Source organism: Biomphalaria glabrata, chromosome 14, assembly GCF_947242115.1.
Source record: "Biomphalaria glabrata chromosome 14, xgBioGlab47.1, whole genome shotgun sequence".
Lineage (NCBI taxonomy): Eukaryota > Metazoa > Mollusca > Gastropoda > Planorbidae > Biomphalaria > Biomphalaria glabrata.
Genome location: NC_074724.1, coordinates 8,598,878 through 8,616,891, shown reverse-complemented (window position 1 = coordinate 8,616,891; position 18,014 = coordinate 8,598,878). Strand labels below are relative to the sequence as shown.

The window sequence follows — 18,014 nt, the reverse complement described above, 5'->3', positions numbered from 1 at the left end:
AGTGCCACCTGGTGAGTAAAAGGAATATACAATTATAGTGCAATTTTTTTTATTTGTATATCTATACTGCGATGATATTAAAAAGTATAGATTCTAGTGCTTATTCTTGCTTCAAACTAGTTTCCATTAAAATATTTAAACTTATAAGTTACATAAATTTTATATTGTGTTCTACTATTGAAACAACAAGATCGTCTCTCGAGACTTATAAATGCTACAGAAGGCCGCAATTGAAACTTCTAACGGTTGTGTGTTTCAGAGTGCCAAGCCAAAGCTGACGTTATCTACGTTGTTGACGCCTCTGGCAGCATTGGTCCCAAGAACTACAAGAAGATTCAGCAGTTCACCGTCGACATTGCCAAGAGTTTCAGAATCGGCAAGAACGAAGTCCAGTTCGGAAGCGTTATCTTCAGCAGTGTGGCACAGAAATGGTTTGATCTTAAGGACAACAGAAACATTGCACAGCTTAGAAGAGTAAGTTACACACTTGAGGATTGGATTAAAATGTACATGACATAGTTTTTATATACGTTAAAGGGGCTGCTATTTCCAAAGCCTTAGGATACACAAAAGGGCTAAATGGGAGGCTGTGGCATTTTACGCCTCAAGTGACGATCTTTTCCCTTTGCAACTTCTTGTGTAACTAATGAGGCCAATCCTTGATATACAGCTGCTGTCTTAGTTCTGGCATATGTAATCAATAGTCACCGTTGCATTTTCACCCTTCTTTCTACTACTGTGTATGACATCTGCAATCCCGACCCTTCCTTTATGCTCGCTCTACATGTGGATCTATCCAGTGCCACTTTATACCAGCTGCTGGTGTCGATTTTGAAGAGCTTCATCTCGAGTTTGCATACATCCGTATACAGTAAAATTGGGCGAACAGCCTCCTGCCTTCTGTTTGATCGCCATACAGAATGTCTTGTGGAAATCGACCTACTTGCATCCTATGAAGCCAGCCAAGGCGTATTCTGCTGATAACACAGCGAATCCATAAAAATTAATCTTTTTGGTTGTTTTTTTTTTATGCACAGAATATAGAATTATTGATATGTGAACTATTTTAATAAATCTGTATTAATTTTTGTGCGCACTTTTCAGTCTCGTAGAATTCCGCTTGTATCACAAAGTAAGTTCCCCTTTCAGACCTTACGATCTATAGGGCAGATGATGTTAAGGTCATTTGTTACTGTGTCATGTGGGCAGCACAACGACCAACCGCCTTTACTTTTCCCCAATTAATGTATGGTGCCCATTAGAGCAAAGTGGACTCAGAGGTGCCCCAAAAATCCCGAAGCCAAGTGCTTTACCACTCAGCAATCCGTAGTAAAAAGTATTTTTTATTATTTAACTGGCAGCAGTGATCTTTCAATATCGCCTCTCTGACATTTATTGTCTATTTCTTTCAAAATCGTTGAGAAATGTGACTCCTTTTCTTACGTTTTTCTTTGGGTTCTCTTATCTCGCCATCACATTTATTTGTATTCCTTTCTTTTCTTTTCTTTTCCCAATGTAAATCTATAACTTAAACGTAAACTGGTTCTTAAACACTCAAAGAATAAACAACGAGAAGATTAGTGTGATTAAATTGTCGTAAACAAAATATCCAATGAACTGTTAACACAATTGGAAGGCCTTCAAATTATTGCTGTTGTCTCTCCAGGCTCTTCTTTCGGGACCATACTTTAACTCCACCACGAGAACAGACAAAGCCCTGGACTTGATTCGTTCAGAAAACATGTTTGGCAGAAGCGCCGGCGGCAGAGACGCTGCACAGAAGATTGTCATTCTCTTGACTGATGGTGCTTCAGACGACAAGAAGAAAAGTGAGTGGACTTGGTCTTTTGTTTCATTTTTATTTAGATTCAGTACTTTGTAAGTGTGCGTATATTTAATAGTGTATCTATCTATAAGAGCAAACTCAATGTTAATATATAATAACTAACTAAAATGTGCCCCAATAGTTCTTATGGTTCTATTCTGTCTGTACAGAGATATTTAATTTCGAAGTCATAAATAGAAATTATAGTATCGGAAATACATGCAATTAAATATAGTCACATTAGATGGCATCAACTTACTATATCTGATCAACTGCTTGTCGGTATCCGTCCTTATAATGGTCGCCAATATTCTAAAAATTCACCAACTGATCTAATAACATTGGTCCCAGTAAATAGTATTTCAGGTTCATGGTTGCTTGGAAGTAGGTTTCTGTACTGCTTTCAGGCGATCAGAAAACATTAATACTTAAACCCCCTTTTACCAGTCAGAAGAGTGAGGTAATCGCCTGAGGCTCCTTTGTCCCTTTGTCAGCGTCAGCCCACCGTACGAATATTCGTGGCCTTGATACACGGGCGGACTGGGTGTCAAAATCGGCCCGGGCATTTCTATACAATCTGGCCCATAATTTGTATACCATATGATTGGCATCTAATAAATTCTAATTATAGGCCTACCTGTCCTCAAAATCATTATAAGTTTGATAATGTATTGATAACTCTAAATCTTTACAAGAAATATAGGCATTCAGTTGCTTTTTAATCGCTAAGTGTGTAGGCCCTAAAAGGATGAAGCCAACTAAATAGCACTTTCTACGGATGTAGGCTATTACAATATATCGGAGAATGTGTAAGAAAATGTGTTCGATTAAATTATTGTTACTATGTAGTGTCTGTAAAAGATTTTATTTTAATACGACGCTCGCTTGTATAAGAGAATATTATATCCATTAACAATTTTATAATTTAATACCGGCCAAGTTAGGTACCGGCGCACCGGGCATTTGCCAGAATGCCCATCATGCCAGTCCACCCCTACCCTGATATAACACTAGGCAAGTGCCGACGCAATGACCGCCACTGCGCTTAGCCGTGCGTCCGGAGTTAATGCTGTTCAATTTATGTCGTGTCCTTAGAATCATCCTGAATCCTTAATCTCTGTTGTACAGTAGAATTAATCTCTTCTATTTGTCTTCCTCCTGATAGCCTTGACAGCCGCCAACAAGTTGAAGAACAATGATGTGAACATTATCGCAGTCGGCGTCGGTAATGCGGAACTAGCGGAACTGAGAGCCGTGGCTTCCAGCAACGATGATGTCCTGTTTGCCAACACCTTTGATGCCTTGGACAAAGTTAAAGACCAAGTGATCGAGCGTACATGCGAAAGTAAACACCTAATGAAATCATATTTAGAATTAAAAACTCGGTAGATCTATATAACTAAAGGCTCTAAAGTCTAACGCTATTGGTTATTAGTTTAGTGTGATATAGTACTGTGCAGCTGCAATTGTTAAAGATAAGATGCTTAAAAAACAATCACATTGTTTATAAGTGTATGTGTATACGTATTGATACTTTAAACCGTAAGCTACAGAAACAGATAACCTTTACATCATCTGCCCTATAGACCACAAGGTCTAAAAGGGGAACTTTTTTTTTTTACATAGTTTTATCGCCCCAAAATGTTTTTATCACTTTCTCATCTTTAAGTATATTGCTGTATTTTAGTGCTTATAGATTGTGAATCGTTGAACCGTGTTGTAAGAGCCAAAATAAATAACAAAGATAGCCTTGTTTTGAAATAAAAAACAACAACAAATTATTTAGTGATAATTAATCATATTTAATTCACATAGAAAATGGGAAGAACATTTTTAGATATTTGGAGATATGGCAGTGGTTGAATTGTGGTCTGTCTAGTTTGTTTTTTTGTTTAAGTATTTTTGGTTTAAATATTTTGCTTGTTTATTTATCTTTTTTTTTTACAGGTGCCAAGAAAAAATAAAAACACCATAATAGCAGAAGGCACAGAAAGCTGACATTAAAATAAAACAAATCAACAGTAAGCTATTTTTAACGCTAGATATGTTGTACTTTTTCATTACAGAAATAAAAGATATATAAAAACTCTAACGCGTTTAGCTTTACATATAATTCTAGCTTTTTTTTTTTAAACTTTTAAATGTTTGTTGTGAAGCCTAATAGTTTCAATTGGCGGCTTGGTATTAAGGTAGTTAACACAGGTGAACCAAAATAAAGCTATAGATTCCATCAAACTTTAATTCGTAGTTTGCGAATCATGGACGCTGACTGCAGCACTATAGAGAAGGATCCTGGCAATGGAATTGAGATGTTTCAGAAGGATCCTAGGTATTACATTTAAAGACCGTATCAGAAACAAAGAGATCAGAGACAGGATTAGTACAGCGATTTGACCCCACGATGACTTCTAGCTACTGTAAAAAAAAACTGAAACTAAAACTCTATATCCATATTACGAGGTCCTCAGGGTTCGCAAAGACCTTCCTTCAGGGAACAGTACCAGAAAAAAAAAGAGGCAGACAACGAAAGCGATGGAAAGACAACAAAAGAATGGACGGGCCTGCCAGTGAAAGGGATACTATCCAAGGTAAAAGACAGAGAGGAATGAAGAAAAACGCTCAACAGATCTTGTGTGGTGCCCCAACAGTGCGACAGACTAATGAGTAGGTGAAGGTGATGAATTCAAACACATTTTCCAATATCAGATCTAGACATAGATGTTGGATCTGTCTTTATAGCTCTTCAGAGTATCAATCAAAGGGATGCAACCATAATATTTTTCACATTTTATTATTATATGTCCTAGTTGTCTCTCTTGATAAACAATTTTAACATTCAATTATTAGTTTCATCATTATTTAAATGCCGTGAAGAAGTGATTCCCAAAATATTTTTAAATCAATGTCTAGTTTTTAAGCTAAAACGTATCCAGCGACCTCCTCATGAATAAGCTATATAAATGTTAAGTGCACAAATTAAGCATTGTAAAAGAATTATTGAAATTATTAACCAGAGGCTTAGTGAGCAAAACGTTCGCCCAATCCTTCACTTTTTTTTTTATGAACGTCCCATAGAGGTAAAAACTTATAAATAAAAAAGCGTTTAATACTAATCATATCATCGGCCTCCTTCAGTCGTGAAGCGACTATGATTCATCTCGAACACTTTTTCAAATGGCTGTGGAGCCTTATTTTGGAGAGACACTCCTAATCATACAAATAACCTTAGAATGTATTAGCTAACTAAAATGTGCATGATAATTTTACCATTCTCGGATCAATATCATTGTTCATTAAAAAAAACATGCTCCAATGAAAAAAAGCAACAACAACACAATAGTTAAATAGTTGCTATTCATTAATTTTGTTTCAAATCAAAAAGGGGAAATAGATCTTACAGTAAAAAAGTAAAAGTAAAGTTCCATGTTCAGATCTTGTGATCTATGGGGCAGATGACGTAAAGGTCAACTGTTTCTGTGGCCCACGGTTAACGAGGGTGTCATACTTTTTCCAACAAATGTCAGGTACCCATTAGAGCTGGTTGGACCAGAGGCGTCCTTATTATCCAGAGATTAAACAATTAATGTTGTAAATTTGAAGTTTTTCCTTAGATAAGGTTTGCTCTTTTTTTTTTTTTTTATTTGACTTGTTTGGCTTGTTTCTAAAAATAAACTTTGTTGTTATATTGCACGTGCCTCCTCTGCCTTTAATTGCCCTGCCTGCACCGAGCCCCCTGAGACCTGTCTTTGTTGTCTCTGCATGTCATGTTGACTTGATTCTATTTTTTTTCTCTCGCTTTGACACTGTCTCAGAGCAATAAACACACGGTCTGTCCTTTCACTTCAATCCAACTGTCATTAATACAATTTTTTTTCGTTCTTCGGTAAGTATATGTTCCATTGTATGTATGCACTGTATAACGCACTGTTCAATAGCTCAATAGTTGTTTAGAACTGCGGGCTAATTTTTAGTGAAAACTTTTCTTGGACTTGATATAGCTGTGCATTTGTTTTACAGTAAGAAACATAAACAGTATAAAATTATTTTTTTTCTAATATTGGTTGTACCGTCTGACTAGTAACTATATATATATATAGTTATATATATATATATATATATATATATATATATATATATATATACAGTGTCGTAGCTAGGAATTTTCCATCATTTGGGGGCCCGGGGCCTTGACCTCTTTGGTGAGTATTGGCAACCCTACATTTTGCGTAATATTTAGTTTTTAATGTAAAACAAAACTCATTTGGGAGCCCCTCTAAAGTGGGGGCTCGGGGAGATTTTACAATTCTCCCCACTTCTCCCCCCACCCTAGCTATTGTAATGACACAAGATGCGTAAAAGTTGAGTTTAATCGGGTTTTTCCTTAGTGACGTGACGAGTAATTAAAAAAAATAGGAGAACGGAACAAGAAGAAAAACGGACAAGACGCCTTAGAAGACGACGCTAGGCTAGCGACGACAGAGGGCTGTGCCCTTTTTATTGTTCATTAAATTGTTGAAGTTATCAGCCTGCGTTATTAAGTATATTCTTTATTCATTCTGTTGTTGTGTCTTCTATGAACTTGCATGCACCATTAACATATAGAATCGTCAACAAAATAGACCATCAACAGATGTGTCGTCAACAAAATAGACCATCAACAATATATATATATTGTTGGACACTTAGTTAGTATTTTTAGTTTTAATAAAGACGCATCATAATTGACGGACTTTGAATGCAACTAGTGAGGTTATGATTTAGTTGGGTTAGAGGCTACCTAGAGACATAAATTTAGTTGGTGATAGGATTTCATAGGGGTAACACTTATTTATCGACAGAGACATCGACCGTGGCCTTTTGCTGTATTAAAACCATCATCTGAATTGTTCAACGGTGTTTGGACTTATCTCTTTATTTGTTAAAATTGGATGAGTCTATTTGTTTGTTGGTTTGCACAAGAAACCCAGATATCTCCAGAGTAAGACAGGCATTAATAACTACAAGACAGATATATATATCTACATGGAGAGAGAGCATAAAGGAAGGGTCTCGGACTGCAGATGCCATACACTACAGAAGCAGAAAGAAGGGTGATAATGCAACTGCGTCTGGTGATCACATATGCCCAACCTGCGATCGCAGCTGTGTATCAAGGATTGGCCTCTTTAATCACACAAGAAGTTGCAAAAGGAAAAGATCGTCTATCGAGACGTAAAATGCCACAGAATATATATATATATAGTAAATGGCTTTGGTTACATGTTGAATCAGAACTTAGAGTAATGAGTCAATAATCCGGTAAAAGAAATACTTAATAATAATCCGAATCGAATGCACTAGATCAGCGATATACAATTTAAGTCCCGCAGTCCACGGGTCATATCAGGCTAATAGGATATATATATATTTATAATAAAGGTTGTCAAAAATTGAAACCTTGTCCTGCAAATGATATTACGTTACATAGAAGTCCAACAATAGAACATCATTTAGAGTTTAGTTCATTACTTTAGGTACTACTGTACACATGACAAATATAATTTATACGCGTGTGGGAAGGATTAAAATCGATTATTGGATAATACACCCATGTCTGGATTTAAAAGGGGGCTGGCGGGGCAAGAGTCTCGGGGGCTCCACAAGAAAGGGGGCTTCACAAAAGTGAAGTGATTTTCGCCGGGTCAGAAGCTTTTAAGCTGGCAAAATGTCTTGATGGCTTGTAGCATGCTCGGACTTAACGACAAGGGTGTCTACCAAGGGCCTTAACCTCCAAAAACTCCAAAATATAAAGCTTTTAAAACTAAAATATGCATATTAAATATTTATTTAAAAGGAAAGTGAGATTAAATTTACAAGAACTCTATTTCTTTTGTCCAAAAAAAAACAACCCATGTTTTTAGATATAAGAATTTTCCTTCCTTTATTTTAGATTTCGAAAAATTATACCGTCTTTCACACATTTAGATCCGGGTCTGAACACACCACTTCAGTAAAAAACAGAGTGATGACTAACATCCACGCAGTCCAGTCCAACGCCCGCAGAACGTAAGGATATGTATTCCTTAACCCTAAAGATGCGTGCGGTAGTTTAGCCTCTAAACATGAACATTGTAATTTCATTTTGTATGTCTTCATTGCCAAACAGCTCAGCACTTTAAGGGTTAATTGTAGTATTGCATGGAACATGCGTCATGGTCTGCCTGGTTTTTGTTATATTATTCAACTATTGAAGTTCAGATTCTTTAATAATGATACAAGGAGTCATATTTCATATCTCCTATATCTCCTATTCACCATTTTTTTTGTGCTGATTTTTTTTTTTGTTTCCCTTTTGATGTTCAACTAACACGCATGGTGGCTAAGTGATAAAGCGCTTGGCTTACGAACCTAGGGTTCTAATTTCGGGGAAGACTGGGATTTTTAATCTCGGGATATTTAGGGCATCCTTGAGTCAACCCAACTCTAATGATAACCTAAACATTACTTGTTGAAAGTAAAGCGGTTGAATGTAATGCTGGTCACATTCCATCCCCGATGACCGTCGGCCTTAGAAATAGATGACCTTTACATCCCATGATCTGATAGGAATACTTACACGCAGTGGCGACACTAGAGAAGTACGGGGGGGGGGGGATGCGGTCCGCACCGGGTGACAGACGTCTGGTCAGCCTGACGTAGTAAAGGAATATTACATGTTAACTAGCCCTAGCCTTTGTAGTTAACGATGTCTGGTGCATAGTCAAGTTTTAAAAGCATATTCTTTTATTTAAAACATAAACGTTTATGTATTTCAGAATTGGCAGGTTTTATAGACCTAGAGATTTAGTATGACGGTTTCTTTCATTAAGTATTAAACTTCTTGTTCGACTCGTTTATCAGCGTCGACTATCTTTCTAATGTTTGACTTTCGCCTGCTTTGTTTTTCGGTATTTAAGTGTTACCTCTGTTTGACATATCTGTAAAAGTCTTAGCGCGGAGCGCCTAGCAATATTAATAGAAATATAGTTACTACGGTGTAGTTTTAACTATCTGGCCAACTATTGGGCAGTGAATTCGTCCGAAGCCGAATATCGTCGAGCAGTGAAAAATGGCAGAATATTCGACCGGAGCCGGAGCGACTATTCGGTGCACCCTTAGTCCTGACCTCACGTTACCCCCGCTAGGATGACCCATACACTACTGGACAGGTACAAGGCAGGGGCGTTCGTTAAGGATAACACTCAAACGACAAACACATGCACACCGACATTCTATACAACACCGTGGTAAGTGACCGTTGGGCCCGCAAACGAGAAGGGGACCACTATATATGTGAACACAATTTTTTTAAATGTATAAAGCACGCTAGCAAAACGGAATGTTGGCTGAAGGCGCTGTTGTAACATAACAAAATCAACACGCTTTTTTTTAGTACAAAAAAATGATATAAAAATGTTTTGATTTAATTTTAATTTTTTTTTTGGTTACCTAACAAATCTTCAAACCCCCTCCCCTTGTAACAAATCGTAACAAATTTGTCAACCCCCCCTCCCCCACACACCTTTTAATAACATAATAACCGAACGTTCCATAGAGGTATCTTTTTAAAGCCCGTTGTTTATACAATTATTAATGTTAAAAGTATAAAAAGTGACAAGAGAGGCTACACTACATAGGGGGGGGTGTTTTGTTTGTTTTTGGTATATCTTTTTAATAACATTTATGCAAACAAATCCACATTTACTTATATACATTTAAAAAAAATATTTATATTTCAAAACTAGAGTATTTTTGTTGTTGTCGTTTTTTTTTGCTTTACAACATGACTACGTGTATTTTTGTTCTTAAAAAGAAAGAATGAATCGTATATGTGTATACTTTGGGTATAATTATTATATTAATACAAAAATTCTCAGTATCTTGCGTTATAACATATACAGACGACGTATCATTAAAAATCATAGAAACAGCAATGGACCCGCACCTGTTGCAGTATGGTGTTGATAATGTATAGTTTAAAGCTTTTGATAGTCATACTAAATATAAATTAACCTGCTTATTAACCCGCCTAGGGAGCCGCTTCTGGGTTTGTGTTTCAACCTCCAGAACGAAAATGAAAGACCGTATGAAACCAGGTCTTTTCTAGAGCTGAAAGCGGTCTGTAGCAACGTAGCAGTCAACCGTAACGATATGCATCGTTACACACGACGTACTAAAAATAACATTTATTTTTTAAGTGCAGGCCTAAACCAAATACAATAGGTAAAGCTAGGTACCTTTTCAGATCTTTGCATCTTTAGGGCAGATAAGGTGAAGGTCTGTTAACGAGGGCGTCATGTGGCCAGCACAACGCCCAACCGCCTATTATTTTCATCAACTAATGTCAGCTAACCATTAAAGCTATGTCGACTCAGCGGCGTCCTAGACATCACAAACCTCAAAATCCCAGTCTTCACAAAGATTCGAACCCAGGATTTCTACATCCGAAAACCCAAACTCTTTACCACTCCCCACTAAACGAAACAAACTATCCTTAATATGGTTTCCAAGGATACCCTTATTTTAAAGTGATACTTCGACTTCATTCAACTGAAAATGTTGATTTCCTGAAAATTTTTATGGATAAAGATTTTCTTAGAATATTAACATTCCTGTCCACACTGATTTCTTAAACCGTGGGGCTATCTCTCTAATAGGCCCCCACTTGATGACAAAAGAAGCCTAAAAAGGTCTATGCTTTTCAATGGACAAACAATCTGTTATATTAACATTACAGTTTTAAATCAATATTTTAATAATACATTTTTAACATAAAAAAATATTACAAATGTTTTAAAACAAGACTTTTTCTTTTTCCGAATAGGACGTCAATGTGATATTTGAGACGTCTGCAATAAGATTGAGTCAAAAACTTTATTTAGAAGATCATATATTAAAAAAATGTCTTTACCAACGCGATTTTCCACGAATTTCTGGTTTTCAAATGACAAAATCGCTTCATATCGCATCAAATTAGTGTTCTCATGTCTTCTTCAGAGCCAGCTTTGAACATTTTTATTTTTGTCACCTCTGACGTGCACGACAGCGCTGAGACTTTAATAGATTATCTTATAACGATCGCGTCCACTAAAGACGCACATGCACTACTTGCACCTCAAACGTCCCTCACATTTCATTGTCGACCCTTGTACCACTTTCCTAATTTGACTTTTTTAGACCTGCTAAAAAAATAGAATGAAATGTGCGATGTAGACGTCATGGGAAATGTGATGATTCTATTAGCATATAGTATAAATAGCACTTGGTAGAATCTTGGTTGTAAGTCATAACGAATTCTATGTTTATTTGTTACGATTTCATTGGTCTATTAGTTAAAGTAGAGTTACCACCCTTGAGATATTGGTATTGTTGTCAGAGGCTTGAGTTTTGTAGTCTAATCGTATAAGTACTATAGAAGTCAGTTTCACAGTTGTGTATATTTAATAGTTTCATGTTTGATGCCGTTGTCTATGTAATATACCAGTTTAACCCTTGCAACATTTGGTGACTAGTAGTCACTTAACTATTCCGTGTAGTTAGCACGAGATTTTTCTTGGTCGGGAGCTGACCACGAGGTGAACACCTCAGTTGATCTTGGACACTTGTAGAGAGAGGAGCGTTGGTATCTCCTCAGATATATTATATATGAGTATTAAGTTATTACTATTGTGTATGCTGTTCTTATTTCATTGGATTAATTGAGAAACTGGATGTATAATTTGTGATGGCTGAAGTCGCTAATATCTTTTGTGAATTATATTTTATGTAATAAAATCCATGTCTGCTACCAGTGAGTCTATTAATAATTCTAAATGTTGTGGTCGGAGAGTCCAGTATGTTAGTGTTCTTACGCACCAGCAAATCTAGTGCGTGTGTGAAAGTATTTAGTTAAGAACACGAAGAACATTATAGTAGTACCAGAAGAGGTATCTACAACACACAGAGACATTCGCGTTATCACGCCTATAACAAGAACCAGGCCGTGACAGTCTACAATAACAGTTTATTCTGATTGCTTTTATTAAATTTATATTTCTTTTCGTCATTAATCCCTGGATTTTCTTTGAAGTGTTGAAAAGTGCTTTGAGCTTAAAGCCATTCTCCAAACATTTAGCTTTTTTTTCTGTCTGGGGAGAAATCGAAAGTAAAAGTGTAAGACTTGGTTTAAGATGTGTAAAAATATTTAAATCTAATGAATCATCCCAAACATGTAAAGACGTCGCTATCATCTTGGTTAAAAAAAAATATGAAGACCATTCATTATTTTAAAATAGACTAACATTTAAAAGGTTATTGAGAACTTCATTATTTAAAATGTTTATGGCTTTTTAGTTCTATTGCTGTTTACTATGAATGCTTACACAGCCAATAACCTGGGAGACATGACCAGGTCTAAAATCTGTTTAATTGATAGATGGATAGCAGCTTAGGAAAAAGAAAGTGAACATAATTCTGCTACATTTTAAAGATCCTCATTTCGTTCGTATTAGAACAGTGACACTGGAGCAACCTAGAGATAAGTTGGATAGTAGTACGAGGGAATTTTCCGCTATTTATTTAAACACGATGAACTCCATGATGACTAATTCTAATTGTCACTTATAGACTAAGACTAAGACTAAGACTAAGTCTGCTTTATTGATCCTTACGGAAATTTGTTATGATTACAAGGACTCTTTTCTCATATGAAGACAACACAACAGAAAAATACACATAAATACAACAGACAACATAGAGAGTTCATTCAGCGACTACTCACAGGTATCTTGGTGCATTTCATGTTCCCTGATCAATGAGTGGCGGTGGTAGAGTCTGACCGAGTGAGGTGCGAACGAGTTTTTGTACCGCTTCGTTCTTGTTTTGATTGACAGCAGTCGCCCACTTCGCGACGACCTGGCGTAGTTCTGATGGAGCGGGTGGCCGTTGTCTTCCAAGATTTTTTCGATTTTTCTTAGGCACTTTTGTTCAAAAAGTTCCTTTAAATGTGGTAATGTTGTGAGTGTAATTTTGGATGCTTTTTTAATGATGTTTTCTAGACGTCGCAACAGTTTAGATGAGGCGTTGCCTTGCCAACAAGTTATTCTGTATGTTAGCAGATTGTGTATAGTCACGCCGTAAAATGTCTCAAGGATCAACTTTCTCTCGTGTAATTTCTAGAGATTTTCATACACGAAGGCACATAATACGCCTCTTTGTGACGACAGCAAGGGGCTGAGTTTAAGGACTGCTTCGAGCTAGCCTAAAAGCCTTCTTGAGAAATCCGTTCCTTGCTTATCAGGCGACTATTGATTATCGAAATATCTACTTCACTCATTATAATTAGACAACCTTCTACAGAAAAATATAACTGCATCAAGATATAGTTTCTGGAAGCGAAGAGCGTGACCTCACTATAAATAAATGTGTCTTAAAGCCAAACCTCTTTGTCTGAACTAAGAGAAAAACTCTCTAACTGAGGAGACATAATGATTTATTCTATGTCATCCTGACGCTACTCCTCATGCGTTTGATGAAAACAAAAATGAATTGATACAAAAAGTAATCTGTTATAGATACTCCTTATTTATTATATGTATATTTATTTTTCACCAGGGAAAGGGGGTTGTACGATAGGGCTAAAATGCTATGAATAAAAAGATGTAAAATTGTCTAATATTTTGCCTAGATTTGACGTATTGGACATATTCTCAAACTACAACACAAGGCACATAAAGACACATAAGCTAATTGTGAGTTGTAATACAACTTTAATTTCCTAATGATTATCGCAGTAGTTGGCTGACAACCGTTAATCAATAACTACAAAGAAACTCCAGGCTCCACGAATTGATTTAAAAAAAAGAATGATAGTGCACTGCTATGTTAATGGACTCAGACATACACTTTGAAGACGAAGTTCATCGATAACTTTCCACAGCGTGAAACGCTGGAATATACTAATGACTTATAATGTTAGAAAATAATGGCGTGTCTAGCGAAAAGTTGTCACCATCGGGCCGTAAATCTATAGCAGAACAACAATTTTCTTTTTTTTTTTTAAAGCAAGTTTAAAGAACATGACAATAGTAAAGAACCCAATCAAGCTTATGTGCGTTTAATTATTAAGATTTTTTTTTTCCATGAACCTTGAAATCAAATGTAATTGCTGACCGAATCTACTTATTCACTGAACAAAATTGCATCTTGACTTCCTACACAGCTTGTCTCTCTCACTACTACATTGTAGCTTCCCTAGTGCTACATGGTGACTTCCCTAGTGCTACATGGTGACTTCTCTAGTGCTACATTGTGACTTCTCTAGTGCCACATGGTGACTTCTCTAGTGCCACATTGTGACTTCTCTAGTGCTACATGGTGACTTCTCTTGTGCTACATGATGACTTCTCCAGTGCTACATGGTGACTTCTCTAGTGCTACATGGTGACTTCCCTAGTGCTACATGGTGACTCCCCTAGTGCTACATGGTGACTCCCCTAGTGCTACATGGTGACTTCTCTAGTGCTACATTGTGACTTCTCTAGTGCCACATGGTGACTTCTCTAGTGCCACATTGTGACTTCTCTAGTGCTACATGGTGACTTCTCTTGTGCTACATGATGACTTCTCCAGTGCTACATGGTGACTTCTCTAGTGCTACATGGTGACTTCCCTAGTGCTACATGGTGACTCCCCTAGTGCTACATGGTGACTCCCCTAGTGCTACATGATGACTTCTCTAGTGCTACATGGTGACTTCTCTAGTGCTACATGGTGACTTCTCTTGAGCTACATGATGACTAATTCTAAATGTCACTTATACGCCAACTTTCTCTCATGTAATTTCTAGAGATATTCATACACGAAGGCACATTTATTAGTAGTTTTTTTTTTTTTTTTTTTTGTTGTATTCGTTGTACACAAACCTCTTTTGATAAGCTTTTACTTTTAAGCCTCTTCTTGCTTCACACATTGATTTCATCATCTTATGTTTCTTAACCATACCCCTATTATTTCGTCATTTTCTTAAACTAGCATAGTCTTAATTCATTCTAAAAAAATAGCAAGCCAAAGGCCAGATATGGATTGTGTGTTTAATACTGTATGATGCAATACAAGTACTGTATTGAGTGAAATGCTATTGCAAGCATTGCTCACGCAAGAGGAGAACGGCTGATGTAATGAAGGAGACGAGAAGACGTGTCACTATTAAAAGCCAAGAACAAGTAGATGTTATCGAGTTAAGAAATCGTTTTAAATCCATGAGTAGCCTGTCTTGTGATTTATTTTGTCTATTTCTAAACTGATGTTGAAAGCCTGTGGACATTTGCAATTAAAATCAAGTCTTTTTTTTTTATTTACTCATAAAAAGAGGATTTTCACGTAAAATTTGTGTGCCAAAAAAAATACGCCTAGTAGATTGGATTAGTTTAGATGGCTGGAACGACCAGTAATGAAACTACCCAACACTCTTCATAATATATTGTTTGAAGGACCACTATACCGGGAAAAATTGGCAGTTACGTGAAACGACGAAAGTTAAGAGACAGATGATGTTGATGATACAGCTTGTACTTTTTTTTTCTGGGCTAGGCTTATTGAAACATCATGAGTGAGGCATTTCTTAATACTCAAAACTAGCATAATCTACTTTATCTTCGACCAATATAATAGTTTTAGTAACCTCTTTATCTGCGTTCTTAATATTTTCTGATGAGCTGAGAAAGTTAGTCCGACATTTGGTATGAACTGCGCAGTAGTTTCCAGATCCTGCAGCTCTACAATAAGTTTTTGGGCGGACGCCCCACACCCCCCTGACCCAATAGCCTAGAGGGTTTTGTGTGACCAAAAAAAAGAAATGAGTCTTACTCTATCAGTATGTTGCTGGTTGTGACAGAGCGTAGCATGAGGTTTTCCGGACATGTTCTCCGACAAAATGAACTACGCATACCAAGATGTGCGATGACAGGGACGTCCTCGTATAACATGGCGCTACACCTTCATGGAGGACCTCAGAACAGTGGACACCAGGTGGGAGGGGGCTTCAGACATTGCCAGTAACAGGTCTTTGTGCAGATATCCTAATGCCTAATGCGGCGCGGGTGGATCTAAGTCTAAGTAAGTAATATTGTGTTGAAAGAAAGGTAAAGGAAATATCTTTATCATGTAATCAAGGCAAATACGACTGCTCAGAAAAAAAACCCACCTTATTGATTTAAAATTTGATCAAACTTTTCTTGTGACGGTAATGTAAAAAACAGAAGTTAATTTATCAAATAATAAAGGTTTCAGTACAATTCGTTGAATTTTAATTTTCGTGTCTCGTATATGAATAAATTCGTCTTCAATTGAACTTTATTATCTCAGTGGACTTGGAGTTGTATACTTTTTTTTTTGTTATGTGCAAATGAGAAACAGTTCTAAAAAGTCACTTCGTCTGAAAAACTTTTGACAAACACATAAAATTAAGATTTTGTCTTGCTAATATTTTCCATTAAATATTTTGTTAGTCAAGTTATTAACTTTCACTTTGTCTTTGTTTTTATTTTCTGTCCTTAACTGTAAGGCTTTGCTTTTTTTAACTATCCTCCTAAGCCTCAAATAAGCCTCTAATAAGCCTCTATTAAGCGTCTAATAAGCCTCTAATAAGCCTCAGTGGGGAGTTTTCTCAGCATAAGATATTTTATAAAAAAAAAAAAAAAGACCAAGGACTAAGGAGGCTGGCTGGACTTACAACAGATACTTTAAGGATCCTGAAAAAAAAATCAGGATTCTAATTTGGGAGCCCCCGGTTCAGATCAGAAGCCAGAGGCTTTATCACCGCGCCTTCCTTAATCATAAAGGAAGTTATATAAAAATAAAGTCATTTAAAAAGAATAAAAAGATAATATAGTATTTGACTTACATGTAATCCGAAGTTAGGGAGTTATAATATTAATTTATAGACGTTTTAAAAAAAGTAGCACAAGATAATATTATAAAAAATGTTATCACAACTAGGTCCGGAGTTAGGTTTGTGGAAGCCCCGGGAAACAATTTTTGTGGAGATGGAGACCCTTACACTTTTTCATAAGCTTTAATTATAAAAGTCCACTTGTTAATAAAAAAAAAAATACCAATAACTAAAAGCATTCCAAATTCTATAAAAAAAAATTAATTAATTGTAAATTAAATTTATTTTTCCTTCTTTTAAAAAACTAAAATTATTTATTACTCACATTTTAGTAAAAACAACAACAACACTAAAATATGTACCTGTTTAGGGTTTATCCGATGTATCTTACGCGAATAGGAGCATACTATAAGAGGACATTTTTTAATCACGACACTGCTGTCAACTGTAAAAATTTAAAGTAGTGTTGATAAAAATGAGAAATGTTAAAAAAAAAACAACTAATGTTTCCGACCAGTCGAAATATTTTTTTTTTCTCTTTTGTTAAAGCCTCTTTCTTGTGGATCTTCTGGGCTGTAGCCCCAAACGTCCTTCCCTTAAATCCGGCCCTGATCAGAACAAAGGCTCGAAATTTAGATTATTATTATGACATATATTAACAACTAACAACAGGAAAATGCTTTATTTTTCTTTATTTAAAAAAAAACTTTCGAGAACCGCTTATAGATCTTCGTTTTTATATGAAAAATCGTTCTAGAAATCAATCATCTGTCACCCACTTCTACCGTATCGGAACCAGTTAGTCAACAGAAACATTGGCTTGGAAAACTTATAACGCACTCGTGTTTCTTTTTCCGTTAGTATTTCGGAATAAACGTGAAATACGAGTTATACGATTTAGTACATCAGCAAAATGTGATTTATATATTAGTACATTTTCAAACCTCTGGGATTGTATAAAAAATAAAACGGTATTGTTGGTATGCTATGTTTTAAATTACCTTCCGAGTTCATTGTTAGACAAAAAATCAATATGATATTTTCATTGTATTTATGACTCTATGTGTTTGTGGTCGTTTGTTAATTTTTTTTTAAAAGAAGGACAGTTTATTGTTTTAAAGGTTTAAACACGTAACCAGTGGAGTAACTAGAGCGTTACGGTCTGTATACACTTATTATTTCATTATATCTATAGTCTGTACTAGTTTCTCGGACTTATTATTCAGTAGGATTTTTGGACTCCTGTTTAGGGTGAGCTATTCGTTTGTGATATCTATTAATATATGTTGTATGAGGTTGTCA

The 18,014-nt window shown here is 36.0% G+C and overlaps 1 protein-coding gene across 1 annotated transcript in view; it reads left to right on the top strand.

Moving 5' to 3' along the window:
• Positions 1 to 18,014, top strand: part of LOC106053117 (collagen alpha-1(XIV) chain-like) — a 230,872-nt gene that overhangs the window by 17,530 nt on the left and 195,328 nt on the right. The window lies entirely within an intron of this gene.